This window comes from Myodes glareolus, chromosome 14 (assembly GCF_982192425.1).
Source record: "Myodes glareolus chromosome 14, mMyoGla1.1, whole genome shotgun sequence".
Classification (NCBI taxonomy): Eukaryota; Metazoa; Chordata; class Mammalia; order Rodentia; family Cricetidae; genus Myodes; species Myodes glareolus.
This window is the reverse complement of record NC_142039.1, coordinates 57,644,538-57,657,775: the sequence shown is the minus strand read 5'-3', so window position 1 is coordinate 57,657,775 and position 13,238 is coordinate 57,644,538. Positions and strand designations below refer to the sequence as shown.

Here is a 13,238-nt window from a genome sequence, read left to right as displayed (position 1 = left end):
ACCTCTACAAACATCCCTAAGATTCTGGTTGTTGGAGACATCTGTGTGGCAGGAGCATGGCACATCCAACCCCATGGTGGCAGGAGCTCCTGTCCTTGGGACCCCTCTGGACTGCGTTCTAGGAGGCCTTTGTTTGGCAATCCATTTCCTCCTACTATGGTGGTTAATCTTATTGTCTGTCGACTGCATTGAGAAACACCTTGATCAGTAAAGCTCACCTTTGGGATGGGGTGGGATGTGAGGGAATGGGGGTACACATCACCAAGGGTGACCCCTGAGAGATATCATGAGGTCTCTGGCCATGTAAAGGCTTTGTTGCTTTCACAGACTCAGATTATGGGGTTAGGGGAATCTGTCAGGTGGGTTCTGGCTGGAGAAAGCAGGTCACTCGGAGTGTGTCTTGGATAGACATGCCTCGCCCTGCCTCTTCCTGTTGTTGTTCTGCTTCCTGGATGTTGAGCTGAACAGTTCTTAAACCTCTGAAATGGGGAGATGAAATAAACACCCCTCCCTTGAGTAGCTTCTGCCAGGTGTTTTGTAATCTCTGTTCATTTCTCTATCTATCTATCTATCTATCTATCTATCTATCTATCTATCTATCTCTCTATCTCTCATCTATCTATCTATCATCTATCTATCCATCCTTCTATCTATCTTCTATGTACCTATCATTTATGTGTATATATACCTGTCATCTATCTATCTGTCTATCTGTCTACATCTTTTGTAATAAACCAATAGATGAAAGCAGAAAGCATATTCTCAAGTTCCATAAACCACTCTAATAAATCAGTGGTTCTCAACCTCCCCAGTGCTGTGACCCCTTAATACAGTTCCTCCTGTCGTGGTGACCCCCAAACATAAAATTAGTTCACTGCTACTTCATAACTGTAATTTTGCTATTGTTATGAATTGTAATGTAAATATCTGATATGCAAGGATATCTGATATGTGACCCCTGTGAAATGGTCGTTTAACCCCCCCCCCCGAAAAGTGGTCATGACCCACAGGTTGAGAACCAGTGTAATAAATTATGGTTTTGAAGAGATCATGGGAACCCCCCCCCCACTTTACAGCCAGTTGTTCACAAGTATGAGAGGCCCAGAAGACCTGTGACTAGCCACTTAAGTGGGAAGTTGAAGGAAGCCCTTAACTGTTGAGGTCTATACTAATTGGTATCTAAACACACACACACACACACACACACACACACACACACACACACACTCCAGGTTCAGGGAGCAACCCTATTAATAAGTGAAGACAGTTGCTGCTGAAAGGATTTCCTCCCTTAGAGAGAGTACTGGGAGAAGGCCGGGTGTTGGGGTGTGTGCCTTTAGCCCCACACTCAGGAGGTAGAGGCAGATCTCTGTGTGTTCAAGCCTAGCTTGGTTTACATAGTGAGTTCCAAGTTAGCCAGTAGGATTTTGTCTCACATATATATAGATTTCCAGTGTTGTCAAAAACTATACAGTTGTGTCACCTCTGGGACAAACTGGTGTCAAGCAGGGACATGGAATTGCTTTACTTGTTTAAATTTTCCCAACAGTTTCAGTGGGTTTTTTACTCTATTTATAAAACAACCAAAATGCGCCATTTCCCAATTAGTGTTTAAAAACAACTAATTAACACCAGACAGATGGAAAAGTTCCTAGCTGGATCCTAACAACAGCAACAGCAAACTCTTTATATAATTAAGTGCACAGCATTGAAAGAAATATTTTCTTTTTAAAAAACAGGGTCTCGGACTGACCTCAAACTCACAGTGACTCTCCTGCTCACAATCTAGAGGGTTGAGGATGAGTGGTGTTGTGCTAGCCTAGCGGTGTGACCTTTGACCTTTGACCTTTGACCTCGTGCTGCTTTCACTTGTCTCTGCATCTGTGAGAGCTGTAGAAGGAAAACTGTTTCTCTCCTCCCGCCACGGCTGTTACCAACTGTTACCTTCACCTGCCCAGAGCAAAAGAGACGGCAACCACTGAAAATATTAACAGGGAGATCATATCTATATTTTTCCTGGGAAACTATGAAAGGAAATAAGTCCTTTGAAACAGTTGATTATCTTCTGTGTTTTGCCATAGTGGTAACAAACACAAAAGCTCACACAGGCCTTAGCTAGAAACACGGCATTGCTTCAATCAGTCTGCCCCACTCCCATTCTGTCCATGTGGAAACTCACATGAAATTCCTGGGGTTCAGTTATTAGGAATGTTTCGGCCAAGTGGTGAGTAGGCTCTAAAATGCATTGACTGCCCCGTGGCAGTAAACAACTCACAGGTTGGGCATCCCTTAGTCACAATGCTCAGGACCACTGTGGTTTGGGGTTTGGTTTTGATTTGGGACTTGGGAAAACCTGGATTCACATAGTAAGATAGGTTATGGGTGCAAGGGATCCAAGTCAAAACACAAAATTCAAATTACGTTTCATACTTACCTCATACACATAGCCTAAAGACATTTTTAGACATCATTTTAGCATATCTGTGTTTGTGATTCGTCTGTGGCCTCTCATGTGTGGTCAGGAGTGGAGTTTTCTACTTGTAGTGTCCCAACAATGCTCAAAAGGGTCAGACTTTGGAGAGCCGGAGGTTTGTGTTTTCTGATTAAGGGCACTCGGTCTCTAGTAGATTTTTACCTATTGTGTTAGCCACTTTTCTCATTGTTCGTCTCTCAATGACCTGAAAATAAGCAGCCAAAGAGAGGCGGGTCTATTTTGGCTCACAGTGTGAGAGTTCTGTCCATATATGAAGGGAAGGCATGGCAGTTGGAGCAGCTTGTGGCTGTGGTAGCAGCAGCGGGGAGGCTGCCTGTTCACATCTTGGTAGGAAGGCGAAAAGGGACAGGCAGTGGGGCTGGGTTTCAACTCAAGGTCTTCTCCCAACAACCCAGTTTCTCCATTTAGGCTCTACCTCCTAATGGTGTCAAAATATGTCATATCTGTCTTGTGCCTGCTTGCCTGTAGAGGCCAGAGAAGGCAATACATTCCCTGCAGCCGGAGCTAGCGATGTACATGCAGACAAACGCTGAAACGCATAAAATAACAATAGTAAAATTTAAAAAGAAGAAAAGTAAGTTGCAATATTCCATCGTCCCTGGACAACTGGTATAAAAACCTCCCACACATTCATTGAACACCTGGTTCCCATTGGTGTTGAGAGTTCATGGCACCCTTGGCCTTCCCTCTTCCCCACTGCTCTTCCCATTTCCTTTCCTTCTCCTCCCTTCCCTTTCCTCCACTTTTCTTCTCTTCCCTTCCCTTCTTTGCTTGCTGAGTCGAAATCTTGTTGTGTAACCAAGCAACTCACTATACATCCTAACAGGACTTTGGGCTTGGTGTCTTCCTTCCTCAGTGTCCCAAGTGCCAGTGTTGCAAACCACTGAGCAAGTCCTGCTTTCCGATTACCTTCCCAATTAGGTCACATCTTCACAGAGAGTCGCTTCTTCTCAAAGTTTACGCCAAACACCGCCTGATTTCCTCCCTGGGTGGCAGTCTATAGGCTCCCTGAAGACAGAGGTGATACTTCTGCTGATAAAACGGACTTCCTGTTATCCACACTGTGTCTGCAGCACGGCTTTGTGTGTGAATGAACAGGGCCGGCAGAATCTGGACTGAGATTTGGAAGATAAATTGAAAAATATTGTAGAAAAAGTATAGTCTGATGTGTATATATATATATATATATATATATATATATATATATATATATATATTTGCGTTGGGTAGCAGGGGTGTTGTGAAGGAGAAAAGCATAGTATATAGTCTCCTTGTTTTCCAATGTGTCTTAGATATTTCAAGATGTGAACTGTGTCTGTTAATGACTATGCACATAAATTTCATTTTCTTTGGGGTCTGTAAAAGACAAATACTTCTGGTACATGGATGGTGAGTCAGAGGGCATTTGTTTAAAGAATACAATTCTTTTGGTGCAGATTTTAAATAAAATCTTCTCCGGAGCTTATATTTAAAAAGGTATAAGTTGTGCCCCTACCTCCACCCCCAAATCATATTGACAGCAGTCTCTTGTAGTTACCTGAGACATACCTAATTCATCCAGCAGAGGGTGCTCAAACATCACTTTGGCACCGTTAGGCGCCACATCCCTTTTCTGAATAGGATACTGGTTCAGTCTCATCAAGTTCCTACAGCAAATATGTGTCCATTTTTGTAGAATATAAGGCATAGGAGGGCGTAGAACTAAAGTTCTCTTTTATATGTGCCTGACTTTTTATATGGGTGCTCGGGATCAACTCAGATCCTCATTTTACCCTAAACCATTTCCCAGCTCGCTAATCCCTGCTCCCTAATCTTGACGCAGGGTCTCATTTACCCAAGACTAGCCTGGGACTCGCTATGTAGCAGAAGGTGATCTTGAACTTTTAATCCACCTCCCATGTGCTGGGATTACAGCCTTGCCCCACCATGCCTGGTTTATGTGGTATCGGAGGTCAATCGCATGACTTCAGAGATGCTGGTCAAGCACTCTACCAATAGAGCTGGATCCCAATTCCCTGGTGTCTTAAAGTGAACCACACATCCTTCCAGAGTTCTGGAACTGCAGTTCTACTGTGCTTATGGGAGGAGAGCCGAGGCATCCAAAGCATCACAGCCACAACTACCACATACTATATACTGATATATATATATACTGATATATATATTATATGATATATACTATACTCTGATTGATCACAAGAAACAGTGCTGACAATGTTTAAATGTCATCAGAGGTAGAAGCACAGAATTGGCTTTGGGATTATCCTAGCATTTTCAGAATTAGCACCTGTGGACTTATCACCTCCACGTTGCTGCCTGGTGATGAGTCCCTGCTAACGTTGAAAATGAATGCATCTTGGTTTTGGCTTTTTAATCTGTTGCTGTATACAGTTTATGGGCTGGAATAAGTGGTAGGCTATTTCTCAGATTAGGCCTTTCTCTAATTCAGTGGTTTTCAACCCGTGGGTCACAAGCCCTTTGGGGGAAAAAATGACCTTTTCACAGGTGGGTCACCTAAGAACATCAAAAACACAGATATTTATATCACAATTCACAACAGCAAAATTATAGTTAGGAAGTAGCAACAAAAATAATCATATGGTTGGGGTTATCATGACACGAGGAACCGTATTAAAGGGTTGCAGCATTGGGAAGGTAGAAAAATCACTGTTCTAATCCATGTTCAAAGCTATTTGACTTTCTTAAGAACACCGTCATTTCGGGGGTACACGAGGAAACAGAAAGAACATTAGGCTTAGAGCAGAGGGTCAACAACCCGAGGGTTGAGTTTCTGCTGCAGACGGGACTAAATAGGAACAAAACATCAATGCTCAACAACACTTCTTGCTTAGGGTCATAAAGGCAGAGCAGCAAGCATGGAAGTCAGTAGCTTTCTCCCAAGGTCTGGAAAAGAGTATATGATCTCTTACCTTAGCAGACTTTGGGAACTCTAAGATGGGTTTGCAGCTAACCACAGGCTGTGAGCCTCCTACAGTGATCTCGGTCCCTGCAACACTGGACTGTAATCCCAGCAAGCAGCGATGCTCCGGGCTGGTCTTCTTGGGACCCTAGGCCCTGCTGCCAAGACAGAACCCACAAGTGCCTGACCAGGGCCAAGCTGAAGGATGCCTTATATCCGTGTGTTAGCGACAGAGACCCAGCAGGAGTCAAAGGAACCCTAGCTACTACTGATTCAAAGAACACACTGAGCTTTTAAATAAAGGCATTGGCGAAGAGATGCTGGCAGTTTCCATGTTTGGACAATCTGCTTCCCACTGGGGTTCTGCCAAGAAAGACAGCCAGGGCATGGTAAGGTCTGGGTGTTCATCTGCCTACATGCCATGCCATTGGGTTCTGGAAGGAACAGAAGCTGCCGTGAGCTTCACAGTCTATTAACACCCTACTCAGGGATCCCTTCCCCTCACACTAAGTGGAAGAGCCTGCTGCCTGCTCTAACTCACCTCAGCAGAGTCTTCTGTCTACAGTCTCCGGGTGGTGAGTAGGAGACAGTGACCATACCTGGCTTACCTGCCATTTTACCCAACTCCCACCCAGTTCCACAGACCGGCTGATCAATAGGTCTCTGTGGGTTTAGCTTGGCGGGGTGGCTGTTTTATGATATCATCCGGTTTCCCTTGTTAGCTTAAGAAATATTTCAAAAACGTCCATGAAATGCCGAGAACAGCGTAGCGCTCTATTAACCTCTCGGGATGCGTTTTCTCTGGTGTCGAGGCTGCAGGTTAAGGGCATGGACTTTGGAGTAGGAATGATGTGGTCTCCAAACTCTGCTTGGCTTCTGATTAACTGTGTGTTCCTAGGGAATTGAATTCACCTTGTTAACCCTTGGCTTTCTGTCTGTCTATAAGATGAAATTGACAACCAGCTCAGTGGGTTCTGGTCTAGATTAAGTGAGATGGAAGAGGCAAAGTAGGCAACTCGATGCTCAGGTGCATGCTTAGAAAACAGGAAGCCCTGGGTTCAATTCTCAGCCCCAAAAATAGTCAAGTTGAAATAATATATGCAAAGTACTTCCAAAAATGCCTCGTTCATACAAACATCCCAAGACAACCATTATTGTAACATGTTTACATTCATATGACTGAGACCTAAAGTGCAATAATTTTAAAAAGCATATTATATAAAGACTGTCTAATGAAGGAGAGACAGAAAGTATAGATCAAAAGGAAATGAAAGACCTACCAGTCCTTTCCAGTGTATGAGACTTTATTAGATACCGATTCGAACAAATTAAGTACTGGCCGATGGTATAAGGAATTATGACTAACTTAAAACGTAAGAACCACATAGAAATCTTAGTTTCATTTAAGGGAAGTTTGGGGTCTGGGGATGAGTTCTTCTCTAAATGCATAAGGTCCCAGGTTCCATCTCCAGCACCACTGAATAATTAACTGACTGATCAATTAATTAATTTGAAACACCTGGAGGGGTAGAACGACAGCTCAGTGGCTAAGGACACTTGCTGCTCCCGCAGAGGACGAAAGTTCAGATCCCATCTCCCACATCTGGCTCACAGCTGCCTGTGACTCCAGTTCCAGAGGTTCAGAGGCCCTTTTCGGTTTCCATGGGCACCTGTCTGTATGCGGTGCATATATACCCAGGCTGCCTCTCATGCATCCTTTCTCTCTCTCTCTCTCTCTCTCTCTCTCTCTCTCTCTCTCTCTCACACACACACACACACACACACACACACACAACAAAAAAAAATCACAAAATAAAAATTTTTAAAAAGCAACCGGGGTCTAACTTGGGTTGGAAGCTTGGGCAACAGGGCACTTTACCCGCTACACAGATTCTATTTAAACCCTGATCATGCATTTCCTCAGAGAGTCTTGAAGTGTTGACAGGAGGAAAAAACAACCTGGTATGCTCACAGATTAAAATTTATAGCATGGAATTTGTTCTAAGCTAATATAGGACAAGGAAGGTTAAATGATGAAGTGTTTGCATGAATCAAGGCTTGCTGTTGAGTTGATACTCAGTCCCTTTGTGCTATAAGTATAATGAAACATCCCAATAGGAGTGGTTTACAAACAACAGAAATAGCTGCCTGGAAGTTCTGGAAATGAGGAAGTCTTCAAATTGAAGCACCAGTGAATTTGGTATGTAGTAGGGGCCCCCTTTCCAATCCATAGACCACATCTCTTTTTTATATATTTATAATTGTTATATGTATTGTGTATGTATGTAGTGTATGTTATATGTGTATACACAGTGTGTATGTGTAGTGTGTGTATATAGTGCGTGTACGTATATAATGTGCATATGTAGTGTGTGTATGTGTGTGTGTGTGTGCATATATTTGCACTGTGCACGTACATGTGTCATGGTGCATGTGGGAAGGTAAGAGAACAACTTTTGGGAGTCAGTTCTCTCCTTCACACATGGGTTCTGGGGATTGGACTCAGATTGTCCAGTGTGCAGTACAAGCCATTTCGTCTAAAGAATCGCTGTGCTGGCCTAATAAACTGAGTTGCTTTGCTGTATCTTCTCGGGCAGACGGTCAGAAGACTCTCTGGGATCTGTTTTATATAAACATTGATCCCAAATATGGTGCAGCGTTCTTGTGATCGTTCCTCTTCGTTGTCAGCTGAGCTGACTTTGGAATCCCCTAGGAGACACTCTGGATGTGTCTGTGCAGGTGTTTCCAAGGGGGAAGATGTGCCCTGAATGGAGATGGCTCCATCCCATAAATTTGGGTCCAGGTCTGAATAAAAAGAAGGAAAGGAGGAGGCAGATATCGACATCCATCTCTCGCTGCTTGCTGGCTGCAGAGCAGTGTGACCAGCAGTCAGGTGACCAGCTGTCTCATGCTCCCGTGGTCACAGGTACAGTCTCTCTCTCCCCCACACTTCCTCTGCCCTTCAAATGTTGGCCAAAACAAAGCCGTCCTTCCTTAAGCAGCTCTCACAAGGCATTTTGTCACAACCAAGTGGAAATTAGCCAACACATCTGCTTAGCGCCCATTTAGCGCTCAAAGAGTCCACCTAATCCCATCACCTTGAGGATTAGTTTCAACAAAAGGGATTTAGGAGAGACACACCCGATCAGATGTATTTACTGTGGGCTGATTTCCTTTGGGAAGCAGATGAGAAACAATTGCTATAAGGGCGAGCATATTTCTCTTCCTCCCTCCCTCTGAATATATGTATGTATGAGAGAGAGAGAGAGAGAGAGAGAGAGAGAGAGAGAGAGGGTGAGGGAGGGAGAGAGAGCAGGGGGGGGGGAAGAAAGAGGGAGAGAGAGAGGGAGAGAGCAAGAGAGAGAGCTGGACAATGGGACCATTCCATCCCCTGAAAAGCCATCCAAACTAGAACAAGTGATCCTGTCTGTACTTTCTGCTCCCGCATGAGCCTGTGGGCACAAAGTCAGAAGAGACTCAGTGAGGCCTAGATCAGGGGTTTGCTTCAGCCTAGGACAACTCGCTGGGGCAAACACACGTGGCTCTCTGAAGCCAAGACTCACAGAAATGGAGAAATAAAGTGATAATGAATAGTGATGACTATCGTTCAGTAGCAAGAAACCAGACTTTTAGATATCTTTAGTGAGGACGCCTGAAGGATCGCACACTCGTGTGTGTGTGTGTGTGTGTGTGTGTGTGTGTGTGTGTGTGCGCGCGCGCGCTTGTGTGCATGTGCTTATGGGGGACAGACATCAACCTCAGCATTGACTACTTTGATTTTCTAAAGCAAAGTCTCTTCGTTGGCCTGGAGCTTACTGATTAGGCAAAATGACCGGCTGAAGAGCTCTAGGCATCCTGCTGTCACCATCTCCCAGTGCTGGTGTTACAGGCTCATACCGCCATGCAGTGCTGGTGTTACAGGCTCACACCACCATGCAATTCTGACATCATAGGCTCACACCACACGCAGTGCTGGTGTTACAGGCTCACACCGCCACGCAGTGCTGGTGTTACAGGCTCACACCACTATGCACTGCTGGTATTACAGGCTCACACCACCATGCTAAACTTCTCATGGGTTCATGGGCTGGAACTCAGGGGTCTTCATCTCGAACAGCATACACTTTCCTGACTGAGTCATCCCTGAGCCCCAGCAGGCATTGCAGTGTTTCACGTGTTTAAGGAAGTCATCTTTTTCTTCTCTATTCCCTCTATCAGTTGGTACGGGTATCACGAGAAAGCATGTCTGTGATTCTTGAGTGTTCCCCAAAGGCTCATGTAGTAGGGACTTTATCATCAGCCTGGCACTCTGGGGAGGTGGTGGAATCTTTAAAAGGTGGGGCCTAATGGGAGGTTTTGAGCCACGGGAGTCATGCCCTCAAGGAGAGGGTTGTGGGTCCTCGATTTCTTCCTCTCACTTCCTGGCCAGAGGTGAACAGCTGTGCTGCACCAGGCTCTTGCTGATATGATGCCCCACGCCACAAATCCAAAGGCCACAGAGCCAACCCCCCCGGGACTGAACCCCAGATGTTTTTTCCGCAGCAACAGAAAGTCTATTAGCTAAATTTGGTAATGTGTAATTTTCTCTTTAAGCCACCTTTGAAAGGAAGTTAGAGGAAGTAAATAAAAACACTGAAAATTCCTCGACAGCCACATTAATTAGCACATCATCCCGTCCGACTTTGTTTCCTCCTGGGTCTGAATGGCAGGCCTCCAATTCTATCTCACAAGAAAGTCATGGCTTGTTGAGCCCAGAGCCATCTGTGTACATCTCCAGAGAAGGGCTTACAGCCAAAAGATGGGGAGTCAGTGTTGGCCGGCACTTGAGGATCATTCCTTTCACCGTGGCATGCAGGGTTTTTGTTTTTTTAATTTCGAATGTGAAAAAAAATGTTAAGTTTTTATTCAGTAGAAATGCTTATAGATTCTCAGTATCTGGAGCCTTGGCAAGAGTTCTTGAAACAAAATTATTTCATGACACTCAAATGACATTCAAACGCATATTGAAAAATTATTATTGTTAGTCTACACATTCAACTTCTAGATCCGGGACAACTCTGAATTACTGTTAAATAGTAAGACCAATTCCATACGGTTTTAAGTTTTTCCATCTGTATTGGTTACTTTTTCTCACAGTTATGGTGAAAATGGCAGACAGAAGAACTTTATTTGAGCTCTTGGTTTTAGAGTGTTCTGTCCAGCTATTAGAAGAGTTACCATGGAGGCCAGAAAACAGAGAGTGTGAACATGCCAGCCTCTGCCATTTGTCCCCTTTTCTTCTTTACTGTCCAGAACTCCAGCCCGTGGGATGGCACTACTCAGGCTGAGTGTTTCTCTTTTTTTACCCTTCTTAGGAAATGCCCTTCCAGACACACCCAGAGATGTGCCCCACTTGTCTCCCAAGTGACCCTACATCCAGTCAGGTTGACAGTGAGAATTGACTGTCACGTGCTCTTACACACTGGAACATCACTGGATGGGAACATGGCTCTAGATCAATGGGAAATTTTCTGGAAGGTGTTTTATAATAGATGAAATATTTTAACTAATTTTTCTTGTCTCATGTGATGAGATTAGGAATTTGGGCAGGATTCAGCTCTTCAGAAAATCAGCGAAGGTCACTGCCTCAACTGAATTTAGTAGGCACATGGATTGCAATGGAAGGTCCAAGAAAGTCTTACTCACAAGTCTTACATCTGATCTTCCTTCACACCGGCTCTTCTCTTTCTACACTATGCCCATAATTCAAATTTACTTCCTCAAGCAAAGACAGAAGCTGCTGGCACACTCTGAAATCTAGACACAACACTGATGAATGAACGGGGATTGCTGCCTTATTTATTGGTCATGTCAAACCACAATGTCAGACCAAGCTTAAGGAGAGGGGAAGTAGAGTTTACCTCTTGATGTGCTTTAGGAAAAGAAATCGATACCATGTGTCTCTGGTTGGTTGGTTTTGAAACAGGGTCTTACGTGGTCCAAGCTGATTTTGAACTGTTTTTCCTCTGTCTTCTACCTCCAAAGTGCTGGGATGCTAGGCAGGTATCGCCGTGACCAGATGGTTGGTTGGTTTTTGGAGACATGTTCTCCATAGGGTTCAAATGGTTCTCTCACACACAATCAGCCTGCCTTACTCTCTCAGGCACCAGGTTATTGGGTTCATTTCCCCGCATCTGGCTTTTAGAGTTATTTTACTAATTGAGAAGTAGTTTAATATTATTTAAAAATAGATTAGGATTAATTACAAGTTAGGGCAACTCAAGTCGATAGAAGACCTAGTAAGCTGTAAACAAATTGACAAGCCCATCAGGGTGTGCACATGTCAAGGTGTGAGTGTGGAGGTCAGAGGGCAAACTTGGGTGTTGGTCCTCGCTTTCTCTCTTGTGGATATCTGAACATGGATCCCCACGCTTGCACAGCAAGCATTACCCATTGACGCATCTTGCCCGTCTTCTCTTCCACTTTTTTAGAGACAAGGGGCCAAATATATCCCAGCGTAGTCTTGCACTTGTTGTGTAACTGAGGTTTGCCTTGAAGTCCTTGTCTCGTTTCCTCTGCCTTCCAAGTGCTGAGATTATTAGCATGTCCCACCACACCTGGCTATCACTTCATGTTTAGAATTTTCATTTACAACTTACTTTCTGGAAAAATAAAGATTTAAATGAATCTCAATAAAACACAGGTGGATGTTGACTGAGGTTTTTGTCCTGCCTGGTCCTGCGCCGTTAAGTCCCAAAGAAGCACACAGAGGTCTACATTAATCATAAATTGGTTGGCTTATTAGATCAGGCTTCTTATTAACTCTTATAACTTATATTTACTCATAATTCTTGTCTGTGTTAGCCACATGCCTTGGTACCTTTTTCAATGAGGCATTCTCATCTTTCTTCCTCTGCATCTGGGTGACGGCTACAGACTGAATCTTTCCTTTTCCCATAATTCTCCTGTTCTCATTGCCCCACCTCTACTTCCTGCCTGGCTACTGGCCAATCAACATTTTATTAAACAAGTACAAGAAACAAATTTTTACAGAGTAAAACCTTTGTCCCACAGTAGGTGGATGCCAGGCTGGTGGCTCACACAGATAATCCCTGTACTTGGGAGGCTGAGGCAGGAGGACTGCTACAAACTTGAGGACAAGCTGGGTTATACAACCAGTCCCAGGTCACCCAACGCTGCATAGCAAAGACTATCTCAAAACGAATCAAAGCACAAGCACAAAAATTCAACATGGGTGTGTTTGCTTTTTGTTTTAACCTTTGCCTTTTTACTTGAGTAAGGGCTGTTTACCTGCTCCTCACAGGATCTAAGTTAGTGTCTCCTTGTTTGTACAAAGAATTCAGAATGTGGTTAGACATTTGCACTTATGGGTATGTTGTACTTTCTGAGAAATGTTATTGGAAAACATGTCCAAGAGATTGTCTGGTCACTGAGCACAGCTTAAAGCAGGAGATAAAATTGTGTACTTAGTCAGATGTTCACCTAGCAAAGTCCAAAAGCTATGCAATGTTTGCTAGGGAGACAGGAGGCGGAATGAGCTTTAGGAGAACTAGGTGCATTCAAAGTTGCATAATAAACGTGACAACTGTAAATGCTGGGCCCCTAAAAAGACTCTTCTGTATCAAAGATCAGGAATTACTGAACTTCAGTTCCTTAGGAATGTCCTGTTGCCTTTGAAGCATCAGGCATCAACCTTGGAGTCGTTGAGCACAAATCGACAAAGTCGATTCAGCTGGCAACATCACCAGGCTTCACCCAGCTTCACATCAGGGCAAATGATTGAGACAGATACCTATGATGGATGCGAACATCAAAGGGCCAGAA

At 44.1% G+C, this 13,238-nt stretch overlaps 1 long non-coding RNA gene across 1 annotated transcript; it reads right to left on the bottom strand.

Annotated features, from left to right (window-relative positions):
• Window positions 1-1,979: 1,979 nt before the first annotated feature.
• Window positions 1,980-6,218, bottom strand: LOC125391271 (uncharacterized). Its single transcript, XR_007229054.3, has 3 exons — window positions 5,425-6,218; window positions 3,404-3,609; window positions 1,980-3,023 (listed from the first exon to the last, which is right to left on the bottom strand). It is a non-coding gene; the product is annotated as an uncharacterized LOC125391271 (long non-coding RNA).
• Window positions 6,219-13,238: the final 7,020 nt, after the last annotated feature.